A 19,880-nucleotide genomic window follows, 5' to 3' on the forward strand; every position below is an offset into this window, starting at 1 on the left:
GAGAATTCCATCAACAGAAGCCTGGTAAGCTATAGTCCACGGGGCTGCAAAGAGTTGGGCACAACTGAGTGATTAACACACACACATTCAATAAAATTAATAACCAAACTGACATCAAGGTGATATTCATGGAGATATTTTAATGGATGGTAACATAAGCACTATTTGTTTTGCTATGTTAATTAATGATTATTTGTATGCCTTTTAAATTAATCATCCCTTACCTTGTGTATTGAAAGAGGACAGTGAGTTAAGCCAAACTTTACAGTTTCAGGTCTTGATCATTCAAAGTAGTGCTATTTTGAAGTCTTAAATTTTAGCTTGCTTGGTAAAAATACTTTTCATAAAGTAAATTTATAGTACAAACATAGTGTCAGGGAAAATGGTTAAAACGCTTAATTTGTTTCTCATTTCCTTGTCAGAGCAACCCTATAAGATAGGCATTAGTACCCACTGTAAACTTTTACAGTTGAGATAAGAGGTTGGCAGAGAGGTTGAGAACTTAAGATTGCACAGTTACTGTTTGGCTCAGCTGGAAAGTGAACCCCAATTTTTCTGACTGCACGCCTGTGTTATTTTCTTTGCCAAGATGCATCCAACAACATCAACAGTTTATTTATTAATTAATTTACTCATCAAGCATTTATCGAGTCCCTATAACACAGACAGGCTCTGGCAGTATCAAAATGAGCAAGATCCAGTCCCTTGCTGGGGCTTAGGTGATGATTACGGAATAACGTGGCCACCTCTGTCACAAAGTTCTGGACACGAGGTAACCACAAAAAACACACTTATTTACTAATAATGAATTTCATTTATTGCTCTACCGAAGTCATATTGTTAGCATTCTTTGAGTTGCTTTGTGTGATTCAAATAGAAGAACTAACTGCATTTCTTTAATAGCTGTTAGTAGCTCAGATTATACTATTTAAGGCTGGCCATTCACCAAGAAGCCTAACATTTTACCTTATTTACTTTGATGATTTCTGAGAGAGAGATATTGTAAAAGATACAGCAAGCCAGGCTGACATTTCATCCAAAGAATGACTTAGGTTCTGACTATGAGTAAAAAAAAACTTTTGTCTCTTCCAGAAAACTAGGAAAGTAACAGCCTTGCTGTGTCAGTATTTCATCATATGCATTATTCTTGTAAACACTCTTCTTTGAGATTCCTCAAGATGTAACTTTAAATGTGAATATTTTCTTTAGTTTTATATTTTTCTAGAAACATTTATAGAACTTTTTGTAGCTTTCAGGTACTGCTTTCATATACATTGGTATATGCAAAGGAGGAAGATTTATTTGAAGAAAAAAAACACCTGTTTTTACACATTATAGCAAATTATTTCACTACCTATAAACTGGATAAAAGAGTTGCACTGAATACTCAGGGTTGTAAATAGGATAAAATTAGATAACATATGCAAAATTATTTGGGAAGCTCTATCAGATAAATGTTATGGCTCCAGTAAAAGTAAACTTATGTGCTATAAAGTATGTAGTGCAAAATTGCAAAGTATGTGGAGTGGTTTAGATATCCTAAAGGATTTTATTTTTGAAACAAATTCTAACTGATTAAACATCTTAGTGCTGCAAATGGCTTCCTCTAAAATATTTGTTTTATGGGCCCAGGTGTTGAAATTTCTCATAGCAGGACACACTTGCCCTTCCTTTATGAAGCACATCTATTTTAATGGGCTCTTGTTTTGGGTAATACCTCTGGGCTTCCGTGGTGGCTCAGACGGGAAAAAAAACAAAACAAAACAACACCCGCCTGCCAATGCAGGAAACCCAGGTTCAATCCCTGGGTTGGGAAGATCCCCTGGAGAAGGAAATGGCTACCCACTCCAGCATTCCTGCCTGGAGAATTCCATGGACAAAGGAGACTGGCGGGCTATAGTCCATGGGGTCACAAAGTCAGATATGGCTGAGTAGCTAACACCTTCACTTTCTTTTCTCTTTCAGCGCAATATAAGCCAGTTTGATCCTTGTGTATGTTTGTGCTAGAAGTCCAGTGTTTCTCAGATGACAGCAAAAACAAGTGAAAGCTTTTAGCTCAACCAGAGTCAAAAATCTGAAAGCTTTTTAAAATTAAGTCTTGAAGTTTCCACAAAGCTGGACCCCTGGCCATGAGAATAACACTGATCAACAGTGTTGTCATAGTCCCAGATCTGTCATAATGTACTTAAATGCTTTTACAATTTGCTACAGAAGTGCATCATAATCAAATGATGAAGTTTGAGTTCTGCCTGCTGCAGGCGTTTCAGACAAGCACACAAAAGGTGACAGGCTCGTGTTGTCAGCACCTACAAGTGCAGCGTGAAGGTGCTGCACGGGTGGGTAGTTATTGATCTTGGAGAGACTGGAGGGCTGATCGAAAACTGTTTGAGGGTGAGATGGTATCTGTAGGCGGAACTGGCTGGTGTTAGCAAAAGTTACTGCCGGAGCTGTTGTTTGCCTCTGGGAGCATATCAATACTTCTTCCTAATTCGAATTACTATTTCCAAATGCTATAAAAAGAGAGTCAATTTTGTGCAGGCTGTCTGGGAAAAAGAATGTAAAACACCCTATGGGTGATTAGGATTATAAAATTACTACACAGAATACATTAAAGAATGAGGGGGGAGTTGGGGGACAGGGGAAAGCTATTCTTCTATTTCCAGATAAATGGCAGAGTTTGGCAATAAAATTTCATTGCTCATGAAGTTAGAGTGCCTTGCTATAACAGTTCTAAGAGAGGCTTAGAATGCCCCAGCTGAAGTCTTTAAACCATAGTCACCATCCAAGAAAATATATTGGAAGCAGACATTGATGGAAGGCAGGAAGAGAAAATACTGGAAACTCAGGTTTGAGAGTCATACCTCTCACCCTGCAGGGGTTAACTCTGCTTCCAAAATGTTTTTTGAGATCTTCATTTTGCTATCATATTATTTCTTAAGTTTGAAGATTTTCTTTTTTTCTCTCCCAGTATTCTTAGATGTATAGAATTGTGTTTTACTTTGTGGATTGAGTACAGTACTATCATACCTCCCTGACAGCTCCAAGTATAGTTACTCAAAGTTCATCTCTGCTCAGTGCAATATTTTTGTTTGTCCTGAGTTATTATTACTTTTATTTTTAATGGACAAGTTATTTAATTAGGTTCTTTGCATGAAGTTCAGAATACTACTTTGTGAGGGTAAATTCCATTTGTGAGAGCAAACACAGAGCGGAGATAGCCCTAGAGCTGAGGGACAGCTTTGATTCTTCGCAGAATTTGTGAGTCCACAGCTTTCTGATCAACCTTGCGCTGCTCTGTGATCTCGTATTTCTCTCTCTCTGTGTCGAAGATCTCACCCTCTTGGTGTCTCGGCTTACGCAGCTTCTTCTTTTTTGAAGTAAGTGTCAGTGAGATGTTCTGGGATTTTCACACCACTGATATCGATTTTGGTGGAGGTGGCAATGACAAATTTCTGGTGTGTTCTACGCAGAGGAACTCGATTGAGGGAGAGAGGCCCAGTCACAAGTAGCAAGCCACTGCCCAGCTGCTTCAGGAAAACGACCCTCTTGCCTCCGTGGCGCCCCGTGAGGATGATCAGAACGGTCCCAGGAGTGATGCTGGGCGCAGCTTCCTCACATGCTTACTGAACGGTTTCTTGCCACGACTCAACAGTTTCCGAGGCACATCTTCAGTAGGGTAATACCTAGGCATTTTGCGAAGTTTGACCACTCGGGTACCACCATTCTTGTCGCCACCAATTGGTTTCGTGACAGTAGCAAGAACCCGAACTTTCTTTTTCTTTTCGACCTTGGATTTAGCTGCTGAATACTTTCTCTTGTACAAGGCCTTTCTGGAGAACATGGCTGGTCGGGAATATCTGCCAATTCCTCTGACCAGGACAGGGTTTCGGCTGCAGTGGGGCTTCCCCTTCTTAACTTTCTTCGCCACTTTCACCTTTTTAGCCTTGTTGACAGCATCAGCCTTCCTGGCTTCACGTTTTTTCTCCTTAGTACCTGGCTTCTCAGCCTTTTCACCCCCCATCGTAAACCCGAGAGAGAGAAATGAAGCGTCCGGGAGGCGTCTCAGTACGCCCCGAGCGTGCCTGACCCCTGCAGATGTCGACTTGATACCCTCTCAGCTAGGATGGCGAAGGATTGGGATCTTGAAACCTAGTCCTGCAAAGAGATACTGCCATTTTTACCTTGCAAGATGGGAAAGAGAACTAAGGTCCCTTTTTTATTATTATTATTATTTTTTACTGTTTATCTTATCTCTTTCACATTGAAAACTTTCCTCAAATGACTAATGATTCTTGACTTCCACTCATTTTAAAGAATGAGGCAATAAAAGGTCGGTCAGTCACTATGCATAAATGGGAAGGGTTTATTAATGAATGGCTTCTTTATTGACAGACCCCACACCACCTCTTTTCTTTGGCCATTTTCCCATTTGAAAGGTATGAACCTTTCCATCAGCATTCTGGAGGAAGTGAGCAGGGTGCTCACTGTTCACTTAATGCCCATATTTTAACATAATACACTGGCCCTCAGTTCTGCTTTTGTGTTGAGCTCAGAATCTCTCTAGTTCACTCTTTTTAGAGAATAAACCTCTCTCTTCTGTTGGGGTGGGAGAGACTCCAGGGGTTTTAAATGCATATTGTGCAGATTTTCAATTTATTCTCTTGTTTTTATAGCCCGTCTCACAAAACAAGGTACTTCAATTCCTGAGCTTTTCTGTGGATCATCCTGGCTTTTTCCTGCTACTGGTGGTGGGTTACTTTTCTCAGCTCTATGTCATTACTTCTTAGCCAATACCTTTCTAGTTTCCAAAGTGGTTTTGCTATTGTCTTCTTTCTTGTTCTCTTTTTCTTTGTGGATTTATACCCTTAAAAAAAAAAAAAAAAAAAAACCTCTCTGTACTGTTCTCTAGTGTGGCTTGGGGAAGGAACTAATGAACACTATGTGTAAGTGGTCTCTGCTTTTAAAAGAAATCCACTTTTAATATTGCTTAAAAAAATCTGGTTGTAAAAGTAACATGTGTTGCTTTGGACAACTTTTATAATTATAAAATATAATCAAAATAATCCAGGATCCTACTTTCTGTGGGTAGTTAACATTTTGGTTATTTCCTTGAAGTCGTTTTTTTGGGGAATTATTTTTTACATAATTGAGACCATTTTGTGGTTATAATTTTATATCTTCTTTTTATATTTACTCAAAATTATAAAGATTTTCTATGTTATTAAAACAATTTGTAAACATTATTTTTATAAGCTCCATTATGTTGATTTTAACATACCACAGTTTATATAGACATGTCTGTTACTGGGCATTTGGGATGTTTCCCTTTTTATAATATTTTAAAAATATTAAGGAATGAAAATTTGCATATGAAGATTTTTCTGTATTTGGAAATATTTTCAAGGACAAAATTCCTGGAAGAGAAATTATAGTAAAAAAAATATAGACATTATTAAAGCCATTAACATACTGAGCCAGGCATCATGTATTTTTAGCATTTAGTGGAAGTTAAATCAGCAGAATAGTGATCTGGCTATTCACAATTATCGGTTATTTTCTTGTCTCTTACCATGTCATGAAGAAGCCAAAGGGTGGCTCATAACTATGCCTGGCTTTGCATCAGTCTACATTCTCACTGCAAGATCCACCTCTGATGTTGTTTATAGGCCTTGGGTCAATGAATGAGTAGAAGCTCTAAACCCATAGACTCTCACCTTCACTTCCCACACCTGACTCTGGCTTGGAATGCATGTGTGTAGATGTCCAGCCTCTTCATTTGAAAGAATTCACACTTTCATTAGCTTCATCTTGGGAATTTCTCAGGACTAGAGGTGTCAATACTGGCAGAGCAGTTCATCTTCAGAAGGAAAGACGGGTTTTCTTTGGGCAGGAAATGTCAAGATTTCAGATGCCTGGAATGTGGTCTAGAATGTGAAAAGGAGGGTGTGAGCTCTTCATAGGTGCTTCTCCCTGATCCATGAGCTCGCTGCCTCGTGGAGAGGAGGTGAAGCAACAGTGAGGCCTCCAAATTGCAGGACCCATGGCAGGGGCCCTAGGAACCCCAGTCTAATGGCAGTGTTACTGACAACCTGCGGCTCACTTACTCCAGGAGCAGTTCCCTCTAAACATGATCCAATTTAGCAAGAGATGAAAGTGGGGTGGGGCACACTAGGGAATGGGGAGTGTGGTAGGAATATGGGGAGAAAAGAGTAGTATCTTGTTCATTCTTTTCTGAAGAAGCAAAGCTAGACTGTGGCTTTCCTGGTAACTCAGTTGGTAAAGAATCCACCTGCAATGTGGGAGACCTGGGTTTGATCCCTGGGTTGGGAAGATCCCCTGGAGAAGGGAATTCTCCAGTATTCTTGCCTGGAGAATTCCAGGGACAGAAGGGTCGGGTGGGCTACTGTCCATTGGGTCACAAAGACTCAGACATGACTGAGCAACTTTTGCTTCAAAGATAGACCAATAATCTAACTCTACTCCTGTATGTGAGTAAAAAAGAGATCCCACTTTGAGATCCCATGGACAGTAGCCTGCCAGGCTCCTCTGTCCATGGGATTCTCCAGGCAAGAATACTGGAGAATGCCCTTCTCCAGGAGATCTTCCCAACCCAGGGGTTGAACCCAGATCTCCTGCATTGCAGGTAGATTCTTTACCGCCTAAGCCATCAGGAAAGCCCAGATATAATACTACAGTGGGTTTAATAATAGTGACACAAAGACATTAAGTATCAATCCTTGGAAGTTGTAAATAGTAACTTAAATGATAAGAGGATCCTTGTAGATGAAATTTAATTAAGACTCTTGAGATAAGGAGATTACCTGAATTGTCTGGGTGGTTCCCTAAATGCCATGACAAATATCCTTGTTAGAGAAGGGCAGAAATAGATAATTCAGACAAGAGGATAACATTATGTTGAGACAGAGCAGAGATGTGGCTACAAGCCAAGGAATGCCAACAGACACCAGGAGCTGGGAAAGCCAAGGAAAGGATTCCTCCCTAGAGCCTTCAGAAGCATGGGGCTGCTGACACCTTGATTTTGGACTTCTGTCTCCAGAACTAAGAAAATGCATTTCTGTTGTTTTAAGTCATACAGTCTGTGATCATCTGTCAAAGCAACCATGGGAAACTTATACAAGTACGATTAAATGAAAACTATCATTACCACTTTCCTTTTAACTTAATACGTGAGTCTCAAGATATAGAAAACAAAATTCTTAGATCAGTCTTTGTCTGGCCAACGGTTTTCACAGAACACTGGTTAACATTTTCGTAGTCTGGAAAAACTAGCATTTAGGAAAAAGACATGCTATACATAATTCCCGGGATTGTTGTCATGTTACCTGAGAAGATTAAGCTTCTCAGTTCTACTCCCCTAAGCAACACAATATAGGATTAAGACTAATGTTTTAAAATTAGATTTGGCTCAACTCTCAGCTCTCCCACTTACTAGATTGTGTGCTTTTAAGCATATTCTTAACCTCTTACCTTGCAACACTGGAGATAAACTTGTTCTGGTACCATCTTCTGAGACACTTCGAAAGAAACGTGGGTCCATGAAGATCTCTCATGATCAAGTCTAAGCTTCATATATGTATTCCTTTATCACAGTCCAGTAAATCTCTGGGCATTCAGAGATTATAGTGTGAAAAATATAACTTTGTTCAGAATTTGAGTAATTTGGTTCGTGTTAAAATTTGAATAGTTTAACATAGCACTTTGTAAAATGAAAGGAATGAATACTAATAGTAGAAATTTAGACATTATGCTGGCTCATGAGAGTGAATTTTTTAGTCAGAATTGCATTTAACGTGTAAATGTCAAGCATCATGTATTGATAAATCAGCCCTTTTATATCAGTTTTTCTTTCTGTCTCATTATCACAAGAGGGCAAATGAGTGCAGTTTTAAAAATAATGAAAAAGTAAGATTCATCTCTTTATATTGTTATGCAGTCTAGAAGGGTTTACACTTAGACCAAGGCTTATTTCCCTTTATGTGAAAGAGAAATCAATGGAAAACCACAATGGATAAACGATCTTTATTACAGATCTTAAAAAGTGGAGTTGTGAATGGTTTCCATGAAGAGCAGCAGACCATCCCTAACTTACCACACTGGATTGAAGCCAACATTCACAGCTGCTCTTACTTCTTGACTCTGCAGAAGCAGCTTATCCAAGGAATTAGTATTTCTTTAGGGGGTTGTGCTCCTTTTGACTGAGTCTGGAATTTTAAAATACTCATTACTAAATGCTCACTTTTACATTTAATCTTTTAAAAGCATTTGATGCCACCTTTTGGAGGAACTGTAGATGTTGGGGTTGGGTCACAGGCTGATGATACTAACAGCTGTCACTCCTGAAGGAGTATCATGAGGGTTTACAAGATGAATTCTCCGATATTGGACCCGATGTGTTCTTGGTGGAGCTATAACAGCCAATTTTTTTTTTCATTGTCATTGTTCCTGGTGGGAGATATAACAGCTGATTTTATTTCATTGTTCTATGGTCAGGGAATGAAGACACTGAGAAGCTGGAACTTGATGATTGAGTGGCTGATCAGTTCAATAAGAACAAAAGACAAGAAAAAAATTTTGGCTGGTGCACTAGGGCACCAGGGCAGGTGCTATTCTGGTAAATGTTTCTCATTCAGCTCTCTGGAGAAAGATCCCCATTTTTAGTATTTGCTAATGTTTATGAAATAAAAAGGCTCCCCAGGTGGTGCTAGTGGTAAGGAGTCTGCCTACCATTGCAGGAGACATGAGAGACAGTTTCGCTCTCTGGGTCAAGAAGAATCCCTGGAGGAGGAAATGGCAACCCACTCCAGTATTCTTGCCTGGAGAATCCCATGGACAGAGGAACCTGGCAGGCTACAGTCCATGGGGTTGCAAAGAGCTGGACATGAATGAAGCGAATTAACGCACATGCACATGAAATGAATTCTTCCACTATGGCTCTACAGTGTGATGTCAATTGGCTCAAAAATTTTCTGAAAATTTGACATTTGTTTCTGACAAGCTGGTAAGAGCCAGATTCAGCACATCATTGGCAAGACAAGGGCAGAAATATGCTGCGTATGTGCGTGTGGTGGAATCACCTATTATAAATGGAAGTGGTTTAGGTTTGGACAGTATAATAGCCAAAGGTCTTCGGGATATTTGGACAGTGGTAGGTCAGAAAACTGTGGGGGATCTCTGTTCAGGCTTTGACCTTACACATGAGTTGTTGCAGGTAGCAACATGCTGAGCATGTGTAGGTGGGTGCAAGGTCATTGTGCATTTCGTTGACCATGTGAATGACTCTGAGGACTGACCAGGGTGGCATCAGGAATTAAGTGTCTCTGTGGCTAGCGACAGTGTATACTGTGTATTGTTCTTATAGAACAAGGCACCAACTTCTTTTTGTGCCTCTAAGAACACCAGTAGGTACTCACATGCATTCTACTGCCATTAAGCATTTGTTCAGTCTGTGGGACTGTAGGCCTGTTTTGGGTTTTGCATCCAGATATGCTCATGGTAAGGATTCCCTCCACTTTACATGCTACTTTTGTTTCTCACAAAAGACATTAGTGTGGCAATCTGTCAATAAAAGGTAAAGTGTGACTGCCATCACACACTAAATTCTGAACATTTCCAGGTTGTTCCAAGTGACAGAGGAAGGTCATAACACATCTTCAAGGAGCACCAGGCCTTGGTACGCCACGAAGCACCAGACACCTATGCCATGAAGGTCCTATCACTGACCGCAGCTGTTCTCCTACACTGGAATTGGCTGTGGCTGAGACCGATTTTTGGAGAAACAGGGAGAGGACAAGATCATTTGAGTCTTCCTGGATAGAATTCCTGGATAGAATGTTATACATGTCCATGCTGAGTGCAAATCAAAGAAGAGCCTCAGCAAAAGCCACCATGAGTGTTTGCACTGATCCTCTAGTTGGCAAACCATGGCCTCCAGGTCAAACACAACCCCCTTTCCTGTTTCTGTAAATTTTGATTGTAATAAGGCTGTGCCCATTTATGTGCATATTGTCTATGGCTGATATGTGCTACAACTTGTGAGAGAGATTGTAGTCTGCAAAGTCAGCAACCTTTCCTATCTGGCTCTTTAAAAAGAATCGTTTCAGAGTTCCTCCTGCTTCTCTGCCAAACACCTTCACTTTCTTGGTTTTTCTACTTCTGTGTTGGTGATTATGCATTGAGATAGAGGTGTTAGCTAACATTCTCATGGGAAATATATTGCAATATGTAAACATATTCACTCAGCAAGTTGTACCCCTTAACTTTCCATGATGTTATATGGCAATTATATTTCAATTTTTAAAAATTGAAGGAAGCAAATAGGATATGTTGGATGGCATATATACCTTTTTATTCCTTGGGCTTTACCATAATGCTAATAAGAACAAAAGACGTCAAAAAATGATGAGTGATGGTCAATGTTAAGTATGGAATTCTTCCTGTATTTAAATTCCCTTTTGAAAAGTATGAGAACTTGAGTAGAGGAAACAAAAAGGAATATTAAAGAAATTTCTAAAACAGTTCCATTTTTAGAAGAAAGAACAGATTTTTCTTACCTTTTGAAAAGTTCCCCTTTCCCTGAAATTGGAGAATAAACCATGTACCTCTGAAAAAAGAACATCCCTTTCCTTCCCCTTTTTTAGAGAAGACCTTTCTCAGCAATAGTTACCAGGTACGTTCTTGACAAGAGACATGGACTTCAGCTACTTACTCTCACAGTTTCAAAGGGAAAAACAGGTCTTTCACAAGTTCAGCCAAAGGGCAAAAGTGTCATTTTTTTGGACATAAAACAGCCTCCAAATATTTGGATTAGGATTGAATAACTGATTGTAGTAGTTTCCTAGAGCGGTTATAATAAAGTACCATGAGCTGAGCAGCTTGAAACAACAGAAATGCATTCTCTCAGTTCCGGAGGCGAGAATCCAAAACTAAGGCATTGGCAGGGAGCCATTAAAGGAATATGTCTCCTTGCCTCTTCCACCTTGTGGTAGCCCCAAGCATGCCATCATTTATGGAAGTGTAGCCTCCATTCCTGCCTCAGTCTTCACTTGGCCAACTTCTCTCTGTGCCTGAGCCCAAACTTCCCTCTTTTTATAAGGACACCGATCATAGTGGATTAAGGGCCCATCCTAAGGATCTCATCTTAACTTGATTACAGCTCAGAGACCCTATTTCCAGATAAGGTCACATTCGTAAGTTTCAGGAGAGTTACGACATCAGCATATCTTTTGGGCAGGACACAATTCAAGCTATAACAGTGACCAAATACTTATGAACCGTGGATACAACAGAATGAATTGAGGCAACCACATTCTCTATCTTGAGAATCTAAAATCTAAGCAAAATAGGAAGGTTTTTTTTTTTTTTTTTTTAAAGGATGTCATGGATCAGGACTGTGACTAGCCAGAGCCTTGTGCAAACTGAAATTGTAAGGAAGTAGGAAAGATATAAAAAGGTGGAGAGAGTAGAAGAGAGATGATGTGTATAGTGAAAGAGGGATGAAGAGAGACAGATGGAAAGTAAAGGAATATTTTGCACAGCAGCTGTGATTCTTCAGCTGAGCATCTTTATATTTAAGTTACACTGTGGTGTTGGAGAAGACTCTTGAGAGTCCCTTGGGCTGCAAGGAGATCCATCCAGTCCATCCTAAAGGAGATCAGTCCTGGGTGTTCATTGGAGGGATTGATGCTGAAGCTGAAGCTCCAGTACTTTGGCCACCTCATGCAAAGAGTTGACTCATTGGAAAAGACCCTAATGCTGGGAGGGATTGGGGGCAGGAGGAGAAGGGGATGACAGAGGATAAGATGGCTGGGTGGCATCACCAACTCGATGGACATGAGTTTGAGTAAGCTCCGGGAGTTGATGATGGACAGGGAGGCCTGGCGTGTTGCAATTCATGGGGTCACAAAGAGTCGGACAGACTGAACGACTGAACTGAACTGAACTGAACTGAACCTCTGCCCTTGGGATAACCCAAGTATTTTTTTTTTTTTTGTTACTTGGAAACAAAAGAATCAAACTCTAAAGTCTACTCATTGTCCACAAGATTCAGACAGGAAGGCTCAGGTTGGTAGGTCACAAGACGGACAAGGAAGGAGAAAGTAAGGAACAAAATCTTCTGATTCCTTCCTTTCCTGTTTTGTTTGTGCCTTGCTGCCTGTCTTTGTTTTCTGCCATGGATTCTCATAGAAGCATTTGTTTGTAAAATCACACTGACCTTCAAATCCAGCTAGAACAAAGGATGAGGAAAAGCTCTTCTTGATATTACATCCCTTTTTATTAAGTCAGGCATTGCTCATTCTCCTGGTCTCAGCTAGACAAATAAAAAGATAAGGCAACACACACACACACATTCCATCCTTTTCATCTCTCAAATTCACTTTTCAGTCTTGACTACAATTTCTCCTTCAATGAATGTTTTGTAAAATATGAATTGTTTGCTGGGTCAGTAAAAGACAAGGTGATGGAAAAATCAGGTTTCATACTTTTAAGAACCATGCTGACAGTTGCTGTGTGGGAAAGCCTTGTCTCAAGTACATCCTAGACTTGCTTTTTGGGGTAGAGAGCCCAGCCAGCTGTGGGCTCAGGGCGTACCCTTCTCTAAACTGCAGACCAGTATCATTCTCTCCTACAGAATCTGAATATGAATATTTTCGATACTCTTGAGTGCAATTCCCTTGCACACTCATAGTGATGGCAAAATAAATTGCGTACAGCCTCAGCTTTTCTTCCTGATCAGTAGAAACAATCCTGTGGTTTTTGAGCTTTCCAAGAAATGGCTTTAATATCCTGTCCAATTAAAGCTTCCTACATCAACCTCCAGAAAAATCAACAAACTTTTTCTAGGAAGAATTTTAGTTCATGTTAAGACATTTGCTTTTTGGCATGTTTAAACAGAAGTGGGAAACGTTTGTATTCTTAAAAGCTTTCATGACGGAAACGTTTATCATTGCTCTCTGAAGATAATGTCTTCATGCCTGCTTTGTGACTATCCTTTTGGGGTACAGAGTCAAGTTGAATCCAAAAGCATGTTAGCTACCTTTGACTTTGGCAAGCAACATTCATCCGAATACCCATATCTCCCGGTCTTTAACAATCGCTATTTCAGGTGGAGATGTGCTCCATTTTATTGAGAAGCCTTCTACAAATTGCCAGAGTTCCTTTTATGTGAACCTTGCCATACATTACTAGTGTGGTTGTAAAATCTTTATGATCATGTTATCTGTCAGGATCTTAGAATGATACATGAACATTGTCAAGTAGAAGATACATCTTGCTGGAAAAAACTGTACTCTGTGGTTACCTGGCACATTTAAATCAGCCATGCTTGTTTTAACTCAAGGAAAATAGTTTCTGTGTTTGATAAAAGCAAAGTACATTTTAAAATTCTGGATAACATATTGTGAAAAGCTCTCTTATGTTCCTGAAAAATTTAGTTTAGTTGACTATTATCAGATAAGGGACAAAAATCAGATATGGCATCACCAGGAAGCATGTGAATAAAATCAACAGAAAAGTAATTGTACCAGTAATGGTCTCCATTTTAGGATATTTGGTTTATTCTTTATACATTTAGGTTTTCATGTATTTCTCTTTTGTTGTTTATTAACTTTAACTTTATCATGCTAAAGGTAAAGAGACATATGGCAAGCCACAGCCCATACTTTTCTTTTGCTGTGTTCCATTTAAGAGATGAAAAATGCAAGTAAAGAGTAAGATGTGATAATCTTCTCTAAAGAAACCTTTCTTGTTTCTTTATTTTTTCTTTTTTTGATGCCCATTGGATGTTACCATATAAAGAGGGAAGAAGTAATTGCTTCATAGTTAAATTTGCTCTCTCCAATACCACTGTCAATTTATTTGTTTATTTTTATATTTTTAAAAGATACTAGAAACATTTATCTAGTACTTTCTTTTGAAAGACCCAGCCTGGATAATAAATCAAGTTCCATACCAAACATTCCTTTCATTACAGGTCTCAAGAACTCTAAGCTTTGTGTGTGTGTGTGTGTGTGTGTGTGTGTTTGTATGTTATTTTACTTTGACTTTGGGGAAAAACCAGGACCTCTACTTAGAAAGTGGATGAGCCCAGATTCTGGAGGCAGATTACCTGGTTTCAAACCTTGGCTCTGCCACCGATTAGCTTTATGGCCCAGGGTCATGCACATAATCTCTAGTTAACACAGCTTCTGTATGTGTAAAATGAGTTAATAATGTTGCCTTTCCCATTGGGTTGGAAGAGTGCCAGGCAGAAGTGGTTACTATGTGAACTTTCGCTCTATATTATTTGCATGATGAATAGGCAGTCTGTTCCACATAACAAACATTTGATCATGCACACTTACCTGGTCAATTCATTTGTCATCTGCCCTCCAGGGGGCCACCACATTGCACAACATAGAATACAATGTGAATGACACCCCCCTCAGGTCCAATGTTGTGTTCTCTGAGAATAATGTCTTCGGGTCTATTGCAATTTGGAGGCCTTGATCCATCTGTTTCCATTTTATACCTGTCAATGTAGACTGCCAGCTTGTTGCAGAACTTCTAAACTGTACTAAGAGGGTGAATTTCTGCATTCCAGAAAAGGAGAGAAAAAAATCCTTCTACTGTAGAAGAAAACAAATCAAACAAATATTTCTATAGAGATGTGACCAAATTAAACTAAGCAATGTAGTCAGTTTGCTACTCTGTGGTTTGTTTAAAATAGGCAAATTATTCTGGGTAGACCTCACAGTACTATGCATGTTGCCAGGTGATGAAAAAGGCAATGCTCTCAGGGAACTGGTATACCAGATATTTCAGTTCTATTATCATGGTAATGTTTACAGTGGATGTTGCCCAATAGATGTTAGTTTCAAAAATGTGTCTTTTATAAGACAAGGAAGGGAAGGATATTCTGTTTCTTTGGCTTTTGGCTAGTGATTTTGAACATGTGATCCATTTCAGAGCACACCATTGGACATCAATACCCAAGAGATACTGATACTCAGTTGAACTGAATTTTGAGATATGAGGATTTGTGTTTATTTTTATTTCAAAACAATAACCACCTGCTGCCTTGCCAGAGTTTTGTTTCTTCCAGTCAAAATAATATAGCTCTTAAACATTCATTTTCTCTACTTTTGAGAAGCAGAGCGTTAGGAGAGAATGTTCTCTTCTATTTCTTTAGTTTTCGTTTGTTCCTCTGGTTGATTACCAAATCCTAGGGGTAATGGAATTTAATTCAATCATCATAAATTTAGCATGAGGCCCATTTAGGAATTTTCTAGTCTGTAATCCAATGCCATCATCTTCTTTTTCTGGCCAAAAAAGAGACTGTTGCCTCAGAGAAGGCATCTGAAATTCCTTTTTTCTAACTTCACATTGATAACTATCACTTGTAAAAATAAACTGTGTTTAAAAGATGAAGTACTTCTTCTTATCCCCTCAAAGAATTGTGAAATTACTATGTGCAAATGTTTATAAAGACTTTAATTAGCACTTTAGGATTTCACATAGAGATCTGTAAATAAACAGAGGACTGAAATTTGAAAAGTACTTTTGAAACCCTTACTGTATACAATACTTTTAATTAAGGCCTAACACCTCATCCTGACTCTATTATTTCTAGGAACTTGTGTAACCCTTTACCCTAGTTTCTGCTATTCCTTTCTGTCTAGGATCTTCTTACTTTCCACTTTTATGACTGTCTTTATCACCTTACCACTTTACCACGGACTTCTCCCTGAGACTGAGTTTTCAACTTATGTTTGAACATGTCATCATCATCCATTTCAATAACACCTTTATATACCTGATGCCCTTGACTTTCTTCCACATTTTTCATTTTTAATGTATTTAATTAGATTTCATTTTGGCCTACAACCTGAATTTTTTACATTCTTCTCTCTTGGGTTGGCTTTCCTGGTGGTTCAGTGGTAAAAAAATCTGCCTGACAATGTAGGCGATGCAGGGTCGATCCCTGGGTCAGGAAGATCCCCTGAAGAAGGAAGTGGCAACCCACTCCAGTATTCTGGCCTGAGAAATCTCATGGAAAAGGAGCCTGGTGTGCTACTGTCCATGGAGTTGCAAAGATTTGGAAATGACTTAGCCACTGAAAAACAAACAGCAACTCTTGGATTGTTGGAGAAAGTCATGTTGATGTAGATGCTTAAAAATTCAAACAAAATGAACTTTGGTGAGCTCCCAGCAAATCCTGCTAGTCGACTGTCATGATGCAGAGCCAGAGTCTTCATAGCTGCCATTCCCTAAATGTTTTGCTGTCTTCAAACCAGGAAACCAATCCATGTCCTCTTTTATTTTCACCAAGGTGAAAACTTTTATTCACACCATCTAAAAAAAGTCAACCTTAATTCCAACTTATATTCTTTCAGGTCAAGTATTTCCCCCCTTGCATTTTCTTTGTATTTTCACCTATCATCTTAATCTTAACTTTTATAAAGTCTTAACAATGGAGAAAGAAGATTCATTTTTCTTCTCAAAGCCAGTGGCTTATACTAAGCTCACAATGCATCCCTTTTGTAGAACTTACTCTATTAATTATTTCCAGTTATTTAACATCTCCAAGAACTTTGTTTCCAATTTCTTTCTTTTCTTCCAATTAACATTTTTGCATCTTCTTTAAATTGCTGCTATGTTTCCTTTTCAGTAGTATTCTATGCCCAGTAGCTCCGTTTTTAATCAATTGCTGATTCCATAAACACAATTTGATGTCTAACATTCCATTGAGAGAAATACTCTGCTGAAGGCACAATTTCCTAATTGCAATGAATTATCTTATATTTAAAATAAATCACATATATTTACATGTTTATTTTCCATCTTCCCAAACAAGAATAAAGGTAATCACCTCATCCAAGAGCCCCTTCTCAAACCAACTTTAATTTTCAGAGACTTCTGATAATAATTCTGCTCAATATTAATTGAGGAAACAATTTGATTGAGGCAATTTACTCTTTAGGGATTATCTTCCTTATCTTTCATTTCCACCAAGATATCCAGTTGGCCCCCAATGCCTTATTCTGCAAGCTCTCCTATGTATTTTTTTTCATCCACTCTCATCTCAGCATTCTGAACTGGAAAAATTTCAGTGGCATATCCTAGCTTCCTTCCATGCCTCTTGTTCAATCCATTCTGCCTTGAGTCACCAGTGTGATCTTCATCTGAAACAAAGTTCTGGCCACACAACTTTTAGCACTTTGGGATTTACACACTAGAATCATAGGAGATCCATGACTTGGCTCTAATTGGTCTTCATTGTCTTATCTCTGAAAAATTTCTTACATGAGATTTGTGTCCCTTTGCATGTTAGAGCATGCAACCATAAAGAAGGCTGAGCACAGAAGAATTGATGCTTTCGAATTATGGTGTTGAAGAAGACTCTTGAGAGTCCCTTGGACAGCAAGGGGATCAAACCAATTAATTCTAAAGGAAATCAACCCTGAATATTCACTGGAAATACTGATGCTGAAGCTGAAGCTCCAATGCTTTGGCCACCTGATTTGAACAACTGACTCACTGGAAAAGACCCTGATGTTGGGAAAGACTGAGGGCAGGAGGAGAAGTGGGCAACAGAGGTTGAGATGGATGGATGGCATCAGTGACTCAATGGACATGAGTTTGAACAAACTCCGGAAGATGGTGATGGACAGGGAAGCATGGAGTGCTGCAGTCCATGGGGGTCACAGAGTCAGACATGACTTAGCGACTGAACAATAAAACATTTTTCAAGTATACTCCATGGGTTTTTATAAACATAAATCAAGATAAAAGTCTTCCTATTTCAGTTCTCCTGAAATTTCTGCTTCCATAAGCTATCTAGCTCATATGTTAGGATTTAATTCACATGTTACCTTCTTTCCATAAGCTCTGTTAAGAGCTCCCCAAATGGAAGTGACCTCTTCCACCTCTAAATCCTCATAAGGTTTTGCACTTGTTTCATGGTGCAACTCATATTATGTATCTATTAAACATATTTATATGTATTTTTCTCTTGTTTACAAAATTATACATTGAGTACAGGGATACAGTTTCTGTATATTTTTATTTCATTAGTACTTAGTGCAGCATCTTTTCCTTCCAGATTTACTAAAGTATAATTACGTACATTGAAATCCATTTTAAGTGGAGTTTGATGTATTTTGGCAGTTACTGGGTTGGCCAAAAGGTTTGTTCAGGTTTTTCCTTAAGATCTTATGAAAAATCAGGATAAACCTTTTGCCCAACTCAATATATACAGTTATCATGCCATAAGCAAGAAACAGAATATTTATAATACTATAAAAATTTCATCATGCATCTTTGAAATCTGTTCTCCTTTAATCTGTAGCCTTAGGTGATTACAGATATTTCTGGAACTAGTTTGCTTTTTTAGAATTTATATGAGAAGGAATGAGGAGGGGCAGGCAGCTGAAGTTTGTCAGTCCAGTAAGTCATAATTCCTTTCTCAGTTCTTGGACTTGAGCCAATTTTCAGACCTGGAACCACTGACTAAAGGGTGGCCTCATTCCTAGGAGAAAGGTCACAGCAACTCCCTGGCAATTGCATATTGTAATGATTTCACTGTGCCTCCCCAGAAGAACCTGTATCATTTACTCAGATGACTACACACACAGGAGAGGGAAATGCTCAGATATTTCAAGGACTATTGGACACAAGTAAGTTGCTTGGAGAATCACGATGGCTCTCCTGAGCATCATGATGGCTGACACCATCCTGCTCTGATCCCAGAGCATCATGATGGCTCCCCTGCTAGAATGCTGGTTTATGAAGGTTAGATAGTAAAAGGAGTTCTAAAATCTACTTTCTAATGGGTCCATTGGTTCCACTGGTCTACTCCGTGGTCATTTCCCAAATGTATAGTAGGATGAACATACTTACAGTTGGGATAATTCTTTTATTGAGTATTTGGCCTATTTGGTAAGCGATCATATACTGAGGACAGCCTCTGAAACTTCCCTGGCTACCATATTCTGGGGCAAGGGTAGAGGGAGCACAGCAGAGATAGTGGGGTGGTGCTCCCTTGTTATTTCCTTACCTCCTTTTGATTTGTCAGTCTGGCCTCTTCAGATACTGATGGACCTGGAGAATAACTTTAGATCACTGCAAGCTCATACATATAGTAGCCCTGTTTGCAGCCTTTGTGCCAGATGTTTCATTTGTTCCTAAAAGAGATATAGAAAGCCTCAGTTAAATGACACTGGGCCATTAATTTGGGGAAAGTGTTTTTTTTTTTTTTTTCTTTCTGTATTCTAATCAGAAAAGAAGATCAGAAGTAGTTCATATTTTCATAGAATGGACAAATATTTATGAATGTGTTTGCCCTACCTAGGGCTTTGCTAACTCATATTCCTTCTCTCATAATCAGGTATGAAGGGATCAGGAGCCCAAAGAATATCACATGCATCCATCACACCAATGATATTATGTTGATTGGGCAGGATGAACAAGAGAAGGCTAATATGCTAGAGGCTCAGGATCCTACATCATGAGCCATTCTGTTCTCCTTTTCTCTTGGTCTCAATAGAAGTCTTTTCTTTAAAGCTAACTCATTTATTTGCCTACTCAAAAACCTTGTGCTATTGATTATACTTTTTTGTCTTGCATTTTTAACATCCTCTCAAATAGCTCTTTCTTATCAATTTTTGATGCTCTCCATTGAAACCAACTCTGACAATCCTTCCTTGATCCCAAATTTCCATCTATACTTGTTTCTATTCCTTTATCTTGTCCCACATTATAATTAAAATTTTCCAATTTAGTTTTAATATCCATTATGTAATAAAATTTGATACTACAGTTCAGCTTTGCAATCCTCTTGAGCTCCAAATTCATATAACTAGCTGCCTACTTAATATTTTTAC

General features: G+C 38.9%; 1 pseudogene; it reads right to left on the reverse strand.

Moving 5' to 3' along the window:
- Nucleotides 1-3,129: 3,129 nt before the first annotated feature.
- Nucleotides 3,130-4,036, reverse strand: LOC110139972 (large ribosomal subunit protein eL6 pseudogene; annotated as a pseudogene).
- Between the last annotated feature and the right edge of the window lie 15,844 nt (nt 4,037-19,880).

Source organism: Odocoileus virginianus, chromosome 8, assembly GCF_023699985.2.
Source record: "Odocoileus virginianus isolate 20LAN1187 ecotype Illinois chromosome 8, Ovbor_1.2, whole genome shotgun sequence".
Taxonomy (NCBI): domain Eukaryota; kingdom Metazoa; phylum Chordata; class Mammalia; order Artiodactyla; family Cervidae; genus Odocoileus; species Odocoileus virginianus.